The sequence below is a fragment of the Triticum urartu genome, chromosome 7A (genome assembly GCF_056163025.1).
Source record: "Triticum urartu cultivar PI428250 chromosome 7A, HENAU_Tu73, whole genome shotgun sequence".
Classification (NCBI taxonomy): domain Eukaryota; kingdom Viridiplantae; phylum Streptophyta; class Magnoliopsida; order Poales; family Poaceae; genus Triticum; species Triticum urartu.
Window position 1 is genome coordinate 135,218,289 of NC_141879.1, and position 13,048 is coordinate 135,231,336.

The 13,048-nt window shown below is 44.9% G+C and overlaps 1 pseudogene; it reads right to left on the reverse strand.

Annotated features, from left to right (window-relative positions):
• Positions 1–1,984: 1,984 nt before the first annotated feature.
• LOC147958546 (uncharacterized) lies at positions 1,985–3,038 on the reverse strand (annotated as a pseudogene).
• Positions 3,039–13,048: the final 10,010 nt, after the last annotated feature.

The following is a 13,048-nucleotide window of genomic DNA, read 5'->3' on the forward strand; positions in this document are numbered from 1 at the left end:
TCCCAATACGATCGAGTCTGGATGTTCCGATGTCCCAGTTAGTTTGTGCATACTGGAACTGGGTTGTGGAGGTTGCCCTTCCACTGGGTGTATACTACCCATCAGGTGTTTGTCAACGTTGAGTTGACCTGCATTTACTGACTCCGAGGTTTTTCTCCTCGATTTCCTTTGCTGCTTGCTAGAAGCATGCTCTGGGTCAGAGGCCGTACTACTCCCCCTCTTTTTAGGAATAGGGAGTTGAGTGGTTTTTATTGGTACCTCCACTCTTTCTGGCGCGTTTCTGGCCGGGTTTAAGGATTTTGTAACACCTTTCAAATCAGTAAATGAATCTGGCAGATTATTTGCAAGATGTTGCAAATTAATGATCTTCCGAACTTGAAGTTCGGTCTCATGGGTATGTGGATCAGAGGATGAAATGGAATGAGCATTCCAATCAATTTCCGGGCATTCTTTCTGGTACTTGAAATCTCCCCCTAATGCCGGAAAATGTTCCTCATTAAATATGCAATCAGCGTGACGGGCTGTGAACAGATCCCCAGTTAGGGGTTCCAGGTACTTAATAATCGACGTTGATTTGTACCCCACAAAGATCCCCAACTTCCTGTGTGGGCCCATAGATGTCCGCTGTGGTGGTGAGATCGGGATGTATGCAGCACATCCGAACTTACGCAGATGGGAAATGCTTGGAGGATTTCCACGTACCAATTCCAGAGGGGAAGAACTGTGATATGCAGTTGGCCTCAATTGTATCAAGTCAGCAGCGTGTAAAACAGCGTGACCCCAACAAGAGGTTGGGAAGTTGCAATTTGTCAACAAAGGTCTTGCAATGAGTTTGATCCTCTTAATCAATGCTTCAGCCAAACCATTTTGTGTATGGACATATGGAACAGAGTGCTGAACTTCAATCCCCAAAGCCATGCAATAATCATTGAAAGCACGCGAGGAGAATTCTGCAGCATTGTCCATTCGAATTGACTTAATTCAACTTTCAGGATAATGGGCTTGCAACTTAATGACTTGCCTCATTATCTTGGCAAATGCATGGTTTCGTGTGAATAGAAGACACACATGTGACCATCGTGTAGATGCGTCAATCAGAACCATGAAATACCGGAAAGGTCCAGATAATGGTTGAATGGGACCACAAATGTCTCCTTGAATACGTTCAAGGAACTGAAGTGGTTCAGCTTGTATTTTGAGGTGTGAGGGCCTCAAAATTAGCTTTCCCGTGGCACAAGATGTGCACACAAAATCAGAGGATTGAGGAAATTTTGACTCAAGGAAATTATGACCAATGAAATTGCTAGTAATTTTTCTCATCATCCCTATTCCAGGATGGCCTAGGCGATCATGCTAGGTTTGGAATGCGTTAACATTCTGAAAAATTACTTTGTATGCAACATGTTCCACAGGTTTGATGTACGTATAGTACAAACCAGACGATAGAGAAGGAATTTTCTCATGTACCTTTTTGCCATATCCGTCATCTTTAGTAAAGAGTAGATACTCCTCTTTGTTGTCTTCATGGGTTTCAATATGAAAACCATTTTTATGGATATCTCGATAACTGATCAGGGTACGTGCAGAATCGGGATACAGTAAAGCATCCTCAATTGTCACATATGTATCACTTGGGAGGGTGAATATGGCACGTCCAGTACCAACAATCACAGTATCGTGTCCAGCGATAGTTAGAATATCTCCATTTGTCTTTTTCAGAGTTTGGAAATATTTCATCTCCCTCAGTATGGAGTTTGTGGCACCACTGTCCACAAGGTATAATTCCTCTTCCATCGGATTGTCCCCGTAGAAAACTATATAAAACAAAGAATTTTCAATAAGAAAACCTCATCGTAATATATATAATACAATCTTTATTATATCAAATGTGCTGATACAATATAAAGACAACAATAAACTTATGTTCTTATTACAATCATCACAAATGGACATAATTAAGTAGATCACTAAGGAGATTGAGGGACTAGTCGAAGTCGCCAAACACGTTGTTTGCAGTGTACTCAATCAACGTGTTCTCCATTTCAGCAGTAGCCTCAGGCAGATAAGGAACCACGGCGTTGTTCGGTCCAGGAGGAACATCATGCGAAACCACCAGCTCCTTTTGCGCTATCCGGATGAAGGTTGAAGTTGGCTTCAAACCTTTTCCCTTGAGGTGCTTTGCGTCCCTAAGATTGCTGGTACAGCATAACCAGATGCTTGGGCATTGTGCACTTTTCAGTAGAATGCGTGGAGCATCCACACTTGTTGCAAAGCTTAGATTTATCAAACCTGGGCTTTGAAGTGCCTTTTCCCTTGCCTGGGTATCTAGATCTCCTATTCCCATTGCGCTTTCGTTTATGCTCGAAATTGGATTGTTTACCCCGAGGGGTACCATTAAACTTCTGTCTATTTGCAACATTCAGATGGACTTCAGGTAAAGGTTGTGCCCCAACTGGGCGCTGAGAGCCATTCTTAGCGAGTAGCTCATCATGCTTTTCAGCCTGCAGTAACATGTGAATAAGCTTGGAATAGACAGTGTAGTTACGAGCACGATATTGCTGTTGGAGGATCCTATCTGAAGGGAGCATAGTAGACAAAGTATTCTCTATATTCTCCCCCTCAGTAGGTTCCTTCTCACAAAAACGCAATTTCGAACATATCTTATGAACAACATGATTGTACTCACCGATGGACTTGAAATCCTGAAGACGGAGATGAGTCCAATCATGGAGTGCTTCTGGCAGGACTACTGCCTTCTGCTGTTCATACCTTGTTTTGAGGGCCAGAAACAGAGTACTAGGAGATTCCTCCTGTAAATACTCAGACTTGAGATCTGGATGAATATGATGCCTTATGATGAATAAAGCAGCATAATTCTGCTGTTCTGTCAGCGGCGTGGCCCCATCCGGGAGAGGAGTCTCCGGGGGTTGTATTGCACGCGCTATCCCACGGGACGCAAGACTGATATTGATGTCCATAGCCCATGTAGGGTAATTGTGGCCATTGAGGGCAAGCTCCTCAAACTCTTTGGCAGTCATCTTTGTCTACACGGGAGAACTAGAGATAATTAATTTACGGGTGGTAAATTAAAAACCATCATGGTTGTGTAATAAGAATGCAAAAATTTGATACTCAAGTGTAAACTTGAAAAATTCTCAACCTCAATTGTGTGAACATAACACTTTGAAGATCACTTAGATCTCACAGTAATAGGCTACATCGCCATTACCTTGTGTATGCTACAATTCAAATATAAGGAATACATGTTGGAGGTAATCGTTTGTCGAGAATGACAAAGCGTAGACCTCACAGTAAGAGAGGACAGTCTGCAAATAAGCAGTAGATCACAACTCATTACCTTGTGATTCCAAATAAAATGAGGGAGAAACATTCAAAAATTTGCAAGTTTGATATGCGAGAGAAGATCTCAATCGCAAAGACATGTTCGATAAAAATGAGATGTGGTAAACACATGGAACATGTCATTCTTCCCAGGTGAAATCCGGTACTTTATTTATATTATCAATCCATTACATAATATAAACACACCTACTAATAATTACACAAGTCCTAACATAGAATAAATCTAGAATAGGACTAAAATGTAAGTAGTAGTCAACCTAAGTACTAAACAGTACTAAACATAGACTAAAATTGCACAAATACAATAATTAGTACTAATGTTAAGAAAACAGAGAAAAAATCCACACTTTCTGGCCGGCCCACCCACCACAGCACTGCACAGGGGGGAAGCCGCGGGCGCCTGGGCCTGGGCCTGCCCGGCCTTTGGCCGGCCCACACGCCGCCGCACCGCATAAGATAGGGGGAGCGGGCGGATCGGATAAGGGTCGGAGTATCCGAACCCCGCACCACCACCTCTGCTCGATCCCCACTGTCACACGGCGGCGTCGGCGGGAGGAGGGGCCGCCGCAGGCCCTCGCGTTTCCGGTGGTCACCGGCATAGCACCGACGACCCCTCCTCGTCCGAAGAAGAGTCGACGACGACGTGATCTGGGCGAGCAGTCCCTAGTGCGGCGCTGGTGAGTCCAAGGCTCGCCGGAGCCCACGAGCCGGCGCGACGGGCCGGACGGCGGTCGAGGGCTGCAACGGCACGCCCGAATAGGCGGCCGAAGCGCTGCTCAGTGCGGGTGCTCGAGCCCGCGGCCATCTCCTGTTGAGGCGTGGCGGTGGCGGCACCGTCCTCCATGCCTGCTCCAAGGCAGACGACTCCGGAGGCACCGGTCGGCGCGGAGACGAAGGCGAGCGCCTCCTCCTCGTTCACGATGGCGCGCATCGGCACGGGGCAGCATCCGGGCGGGCCGGCGGCCTCGGCGGCGGGCACTGGCGTCGACGGTGCGAGCCACGCGGCCGGCAGAGGAGGTGGTGGAGGCGGAGATCCAGGGGGCGGTGCAGGCGCGGCTGCAGCCCTGTGCACCATGGAGGCGCTCGGGCCGGCCACTAGCTAGGGGTTAAACCCCATGGGCGCCTGGCCACGGGCGCATGAGGCACCATCGTGGGCGCGTCCAGGGGCGAGGGGAGCACCACGGGGGGCGCGTCCAGCGGCGCGGTGGCGGCCAGGAGCGCCACGTACAGCGGCGCTGCGGCCGAATAGACGGATGGCTTGCATCTGGCGACGAAAACGGCGGTGGCCACCAACTCCATGGCGGCGAAGGGCAATGAGGCGGTAGCGGCGACCATCCTCGCAGATCAGATGGAGGAAGAAGGAGACGAGGCCTGTCATCTCGCCGGCGGCGAGTACTTCCTCTCTTCTTCTTTCTCTGTTGCCTTTTGCTCTCGCTGGTTGTTCTACGGGCTGATAACGTGTTTTGAATCAGAATGATCGAATTCCTTGATCGATGGTTACAAGCCCCCTTTTATATGTCCCGAAGAGACACGACGATCCCTCGATCGAGGAGGCGTCGGTTCCAAGAGATCGAAGGGAGGCGTCAGTTGCTGGACAAACCGCAACGACGGTTGGGCAAGGGGAGATTTCCCCCCTAATTACAGAATTATTTTTAACAAGTTTTTTGCATTGTCCCATGGACCCCAGCTCAAACCTTATCTCTTCTCTGATTTCTTATCTTTATTTTTAGATGTTATTTATTTACCCCTAGAAAAAAAACGATGTTATCTGATTTATTGTGGTGAGGAACCTAATGATGCACAATGGCAGCCATCCAGTTTTTCCAATGGGATGGTAGTGATTTCAACAAATATATGGGTCAAAGGTTAGAAAGGCATTTTTCAAATGCCTTTTCATATTAAAGAACATAACGATGTTTAGTTTGAAGAACAATGCAATTTTTTAAATAGTGTCATTATTTGGGAACATATGTCTGGTAATTTTTGGAATAAAATACAATCAGTTCAAACCGGATATATATGGCGTAGATTTCTCATCCAACAGTTGATGTATCAAAATAGTCGGTGTGCTATCTAGTACCGTGTGTAACATACTGAATCTACAAAACCACTATATCTGAAGGAAATCATTCACCTAATCTACTATCGTTGTTTGATTCAAGCTATAATTAAACAAAATGAAAAACACAAATCTAACTAAGAGCAAATTAGCATAGGCACTTACCCAAGATGGTGTGCTGTTGCACGTGTCTGTTTTCATAATGGTAGCAAGAGTCCAGAAATATATCAAATGCTCGATGACTGAATTGGAAAGAAGTGTTATGTTTACCAGTGCCATAACTTTTCATCTCAAAACTGTATCAATTCATCATTCGACATGAATGAAAAAACGATGCATCACTTAGGTGAGTAGCAATAGTTCTCAACATGCCTATAGTATTTGCCATGAACAAGCAAAAATACAGGTTACATGAGATAGGTTATAAAGAAAGCGGTAATCTGATCAAGTCTATAAACATACTTCAAATATGGATGTTCGAAAGGAACGGTTTTAATAAAACATGCCGGCTTATTCATAGAAACTGGAGATGAACAATTCCAAAGTTTCCTGATGGACTCTAAAAAGTCAATATCATTTATCATTGACCATTTCTTTCTTTCTACTGATTTGTTTGCCAGCCAAATTGAATGTATGCTAACTCAGATTTGAGGAGTTATTCTATGGTTGAATAACTATGTATGATCTACAAAAGAAGCAAAAGTTTCTTAAGCTAAAAATCATCATAAAATGCACGATCAAATCAGTTGGATTGAATTTGTGCTATCTCAGATTTGAGGTGCTCTTCTCTGGTTCATTACATATGATTACAATAAAGAAAGGCATTTCCTTAAGGGAAAAATCATGTTCAAACGCACTATAAAATTGTGGCAGGTTGTGAAATAATCGCTCAAGTAGAACATGCAAGGCAACTTGCTCACAGTGAAGCAACCTAATGTCTTAAATTGGTGAAGCAGTCAACCAAGGTAATCAATACAGAAATATGGTCCCAGCTAAAACAATTTATAGTTGCTCTGTAAGATAACATCACCTTCCTTGGTAGTTTATTTGAAAAAAATATAAGGAGTTCAGAGAAACAAACTTTGACCACAATATGCATAATAAATTAGCAGTGCAAGCATCTTAAATCTTCTTGTATTACACCTTGAGTAGATGGATGCTTTTGCTGCACTTCTGTAGTATAGGACTATAGGGTGACAAAAAAATAGTATCACTGCAAGTGCATCAGAAAGACAAACTTGAATTTTGCGAAGCACCATCTTCTTACAGGGATTTTGTGAAGCACTTGATTTAACTAATGCAACTACCTGGTGGCCGAGCTAACAATATCATCATTGTTGATTCCTGTTTGCGCTAAGGACGCCCAGCCGGAAGGAACAGATGAGCAAGAGTTGTGAACCTAGGGTTGTAGAAAAAACAAAGAATAAAGGATTGAAACCAGTCATATTGGGCGACAAAACATGATGTGTAATCAATAATCACACATGGCCGCCACATCAGGAGAACCTCTTCGCATGGTGGATCCATATCAACCAGCTAACGCTTCAATTTCCTTCATGAGAAAGTCAAAGATTATGTTCCCAACCTTATTCTCGTGAACCCAAGAATAAACATAATCAACAACACATCAGATTCGTGGTACGCATCCCGATTCTTTCTAAAAAATTCCAGGGAAAACTAGGAGACCAGACCTTAAAATCATCGAAACCATGAAAGAATTGTGGTACATAATAACGTACTTGTACCGAGGCAGCGAAGGATGGAAACAGAGAGGAAACTATCCAATAATCCCCACCGGCGAGGGGCGCACATCATCCGCCGTGAAGAGTGATTACTTCCCATCGATCCCCTCATACAGCGACGAACTCCGCCACCTAGGGCTCACGAAAGGAGAGGGATCGGGAGAGGTCCGGAGAGGTGCACGATGACCGGGGGCGGCCCCTCTTCAGCCCCTCAACCCGGTCTGCGATGGCTCCTGCGACTTCAGGTACTTGATGCAGGCAATGGAATTGCCGAGATTGGGCTCCTCGCTGGACATGGCTACTGCGGTGGCGCGGACGCGCATTGCAAGGGCGGCGCCGCCGCAAAAGTATGTCTAGGGTCTCACCCCAAAGATCGCGAGAAAAAAGATGAAACGGAGGGGATGCGAATGGCGATGGAGATTGGAGAGGCGATGTGTTGATTTCCTTTTTCTTCCAGGTCGCGATGGAGAGGAGAGGTCGGGAGGGGAGTGAGCAATTTCTCCTTCTTTTTCTCTGCGGCGAGTGGCTGAGGTATCTTTTTCCGAGGGCACGAGGCTAAATGGGCTGCGTAGATGGCCCAGTTAACCAGAAACCTTCGATTTTTCTACCGGAGTAGCGGTTTAACGGACAGCCGGCCCAAGATGTTATAGCTTCGACTCAAACGAGGACTCGATGGTAGATGACGATCAGAAAACACGATCGAACGGCCCAGGAGAATGGAGGCGTGAGAGGCCAGGAAAGTGGCTCAGTTTTACTGTCCTAAATTTGGGTCGAGAGATCAACCAGGGTCGCATGATCGTTTTACTGCTCCCGTTTTTACCTCGCCGGCGTCCAGTCCACCGTTGGTTCTTGTTGCACCTCGCAACTGCTTCTCAAGAGAATGACATGTGGGCCGTGTTAGGCATGGGTCCAGGAAATAACGTGGTTTTATGTATGGATTTGCGTACGTGAAATATGGAGCGTCCAGGTGAGCAGTAAAAACCTAGCCACCAATCCCTCTCAAGCCCCGCGCCCCCTCCGCTCCCCCTTCCTGTGGTCGCCGCCGCCTCCCTCGCCTCCTCCCATGCTCTCCATCACCAGCCGTCGTCCTCATCCCCAGTCTGCCCAGCTACGGCCTCGCTATTTTCCTCCCCCACTTTTTACCTCGCGCACTCCCGCCATCGACCTCCCTGGGTTGTCTCTCTCCAAAGGAGTTGCTGGCCCGGCTCTGTACTACTTTAAGAAGCATGCCAGACTGCATGTGAGTTCAATGCATGTAATCAAACACAGTGCAAAGTATAAAAAGATTTTTGTTTGGTGTAGCTTACCTATCACCGCGTGGAGAACCAAACATGTTTCAAAAGTGTGGCGCGACATGGTGTCACGTCTGGAAACATTTGGTGTGATCTGACATGGAAGCTTACGAGTTTCATGTTTGATGTTTTTGAAGATGTGTCTATCGGGGCATGGCCTACTCAAATTCTCAATTATTTTCCTTTTTCATTTTTTTTTGCAGAATTACATCATAAGATTCCAACAAGTAGTTCTTGCAAATGGCAATCGTCATTCGACAGTAGGAGGATTCACACTCTAAAAAGTTATTACTAGCGGTATTCAGTGAACAAGAAAAACGCAAGAAACCTCTTCTCCACATTATAGCTAGCCTGCAGGCCGAGCTCGCTGCATACATGACATAAGCAAGCTATCATGGATCTCGTTGAATGAATGTATTGATTTACCACACTTTGGGGGCTTGAACTAGGCATGTGCACAAGGCTCCCCTTTTCATATGCTCGTGTCATGGATCCTAAGAGTGGCCAAGGGGAATAGACAAACGATCATCAACTAGTAGGGAATGCGATGAACAGATGGTGGAGGAGGCGCAGTGGTGTTGATGCACGGCCACCGTTCATGCCCCGCGGTCTGCACTAGGCCAGCTCAGGTGAACAATGACCATGGGCATTTGAAGGCAGATTCTTCTCCCGTAGAGACCGTTGAGATTGAAATCATACATAATTTTGTACTATTTCTTCAGAATACCCATGTAGGCAATTGCGAAATGATGAAATTACGCATCTCAACAGCATCTTGGCAGACATATTGTCTTGGTCGCGCATGATGGCACACTTCAACGTGCAGTAAGAGGATACCCTGACGCTGTATACTAAGCATTCTCTCCTCGATGTCTCCTACTCCCATATTCTAAAGATAGCATTGGTCTCTTCTTGCACTGTCTTTTCCCAACGGTAAGTGCTCGGGAGAAAACTAGTGATCCTTTTGAACTATATTGAGAAAACATACACTTAAGCGGTCCTCCTCGAACGTGTATATATATACACGAGCAAACATTGTCTTTTGCTAGTAGTTGGTAAGTTTCTAGAATTTAATTTGATAAGACATCGTTGCACGGAAAGGACTTCATGACTTCTGACCTACTTAAATTCTCATATTTTTTCTGGAATTTTTTGGCAAAATTACATCATCAAATTCCTCCATCTAGACCTTGCAAATAGAAATTGCCATTCGATAGTAGCAAGAATCACTCCCCTAAAAAAAGTAGGAGGATGCAATGAAAAAGAAAGACGCAACATGCGAGAAACCTCTTTCCGGCATTTCCAAAGCCGACCCTCAAACCGTCTGCATAAGTCCGGACCATACTGTCCGGACAACGGAAGCCATCCAACACGGGTATGCATCGGTCCGTGACGCGGTTCAGATGTACATTCTCCCGCAAACCGGAGACAAACATGGGGTTTTGCGGGCGTCCAGACATCACCCATGCCCGGGCGTGTTCTCGTCTGACGCCATGCCCATCACTGATACCCACACTCATGCCGCTGTAAAGTGCCGATGTACATTGAAGAAGGCTCAAGGTGGACCTCCGCCATTAAAGCGACGCGTCAGGCGAGGGCGCCGCCCGCTGCACGCCCGGCTGAACAGGCCTCCTCGTCGTATTCAAACGGCTTCATTAAACTCGCGGGAAAACCGATAAACCTACTCCGGCCACACGTCCGTTCACGAGCGGGTGGCATTAAACACAGCGCTGGGCAAGCTCCTCCCGCCTGCCTGCTATTTAAAGGAGGCCAAACGCTGGACAAGAATCACACCACTTAGCCGCTCCTCATCTCCTCCTTCCATCATTTTCTTAACCCTTTCGATGACATCCGACGAGCAGGAAGAACAAATCTTTAGCATAAAAGCTGGCAGGGTGGCTCGCCGAGCCGGCCGGATACGAGCGACGCACCTCGCACTACTGGAATCAGGATCTTTCCCGTCAGTTAGCTCTTTTTCGTCAGCCAGCTGCCGACAAAGAAGGTCTTTGCCATCAGCTTACAGAAAACTGACGGCAAAGAAAGAGCTGACGTCAAAGATCATGTTTGCCGTCAGCCTGCTCTTTGCCATCTGCTAGCGGACGGCATAGAAGCAGACGACAAAGAGGGAGGGTGGCCCACTAACAAGAACCACCTAATGACCACTTTCTTTGCCGTCCCACTACAAGAAATATGTCAACTTGTGACCTTCTGTTAGTGACCCTGGAAGAATTGGTCATAGATCTATGACCATTTCAGACCAATTGGTCAAAAATTGTTCGGGGGGCTCCAAAACCTAAACTATAACGACCATTTTGGTCAGAAAGGTCGTAATTTCCTTACACGAAATGGTCATAAAGCAGATAGCACTGGTCTGCTGCCTTATTTCTAGCTGATCATGACCAATATAGATGGTCATAACCTTGTAAATTATGGTGGGTTGCTATGACTAGGCGCCACCTCATCAGTTTTGCCTATGTGTCATGTCCATGTGGCAGTTTTTGCCCTAGGTTGTGAAGCAACCTATATTTCTGTCATTTCCAAAATTCCCAAAAAAATCTCATAAATTCTTTGGGTCATATCTTCATCAAATATGTAAAAATCCTTCCTTGCCTAGTTCAAAACTAATTCAACAATATTCATTTTCCTATTCTGTTCACGACAACACTTTATGAAGGAAGTGCTATTTATATATTCTTGATTGCCCTCAGAATTTTTGGACACTCTTTCCTATCCAAATCATTACCGCATGACAAAATTCAGCTCCACTTGCCTAGCAAATCTTCCTCGGCAAATTTCCAAAGTTTTTGCCCACCTAGAAGCATTGTGAAGGAAGTACCTTTTTATATATCCAAATGTCATGAAATTTATACAGTTTCTTCATATGCCCAAATTATCACCCTCGTCCAAATTGCAGCTCAGGAAAATTATCTATGTGAGCCCAGGTTCAATTTATATTTTATGGCCAAATTGGCACGTTGCAAAGCAAGTGTTATCTAGACCCCTCCTATTAACCTCAAACTCTTTGGGCACTCTTCCATACCCAAATCATTGCCACATGATAATATTCAGCTCAATTTTCCTAGTAAATCTTTCTCAGGAAATTTTCAAAGTTTCTACCTCGAGAGAAGCTTTGTGAAGTAAGTACTAGCTAGGCTTACCCAAATGATCTGAAAATCTACCAAGGCATAACCATACCTATGTAACTTACCTACACCAAATTTGAGCTCATTTCATTCATCCAATTTCTCTCACTAGTTTTCCCAAGTTTTTGTCCATAGAAGAGCATTGTGAAGGAAGTACCACTTTGGCATGTCCAAATGGTATCAATTTTCTACGGTACTTTCCAATGCCCAAATAACCATCCTCCGCCAAATTTCAGCTCAATCCATTCATTATTTTGAGCCCAGCTTCAACATTCATATTTCTGTCCAGTGTGGTACTTTGCAAAGCAAGTACCACCTAGGATCCTCCTTTTGATCTGAAAATTTGCGAAGACATTCTTATTAGTCGATGACCATCCTCAGCAAAAACTCATGCCCATTGGCCATGTGCATTTCCCGTACCGCTAATCAAACACTTGGCTGTTAATTCATGTTTGAGCATCGATCGGTCTCCTCGTGAGAATCTTATGTTGTAATTTTCTTCCTAGAACCTACCTGGGGAGTGCCCAACCAACTAGACATGCCTAGGCTGCCCAGAACACATGGCAACGCCACGGTCACGCGGTGACCACGCATCGGGCATGCGAGTTTACGCGCTCTAGAGTTGGGGGCCTTGGCCACCGCCCAAACCTCGACGTATCGCCATCAAACCATGTATTTATGATTAAATAGGTACTTATGTAACTATAAATGATTTTTGGAAAAAATAAATAGTAAACTATGAGGCAGCTGCAGTTCAAATTTGACTCGCTTCCTTCTGAATCGGCGGGAATTTGTCTTTTTCACCAGAGGTGGATCAAAACTTTTGACGCCCAACAATTTTGTCAATTGTGCATTAAATATGGCCTAGTACTTTATAAAAATTATTTGGTCCAATTTTGCAACAATTATTTGGGAGGTCCTTCACAAAAAAACCTCCTTTTGGGCACTCGAAAAATGGAAAATGGTTTTTTTGTCCAAAGAAAATGAAAACTTCCTTAGGCAACATTGTTTGCCATTCCAATATACACCCTTGTGCACAATATGGGATCATTTGAACAAATTATGCCATGAATGTGGCCATAAGATTGATCATTTGGCTTGAAAGCCATTGATCTCCACACGTGATAGCTCGTTTTTGAGAACACTTTTTTAAAATAATTGCCGTATTACAAGTTTGTTATTTTTCCTAGGAACTTGGCCACATATAATGACACAATGCGAAGGTTTCCCAATTTTTGATTTTTTTTGAATTTTTTATGCCCGTTTCAAAATGCGGTCAAAACGGCGGGAATGACCGTTCTTAGCTAGTGGTTGAATCTTGGAATTTTTTTGGTGTTTATATGATTAAATAGATACTTATATACCTAGAAATGATTTTTGGAAAAAATAAAGAGCAAACTATGAGGCAGCTGCAGTTCAAATTTGACCCGCTTCCAACTGAATCGACTG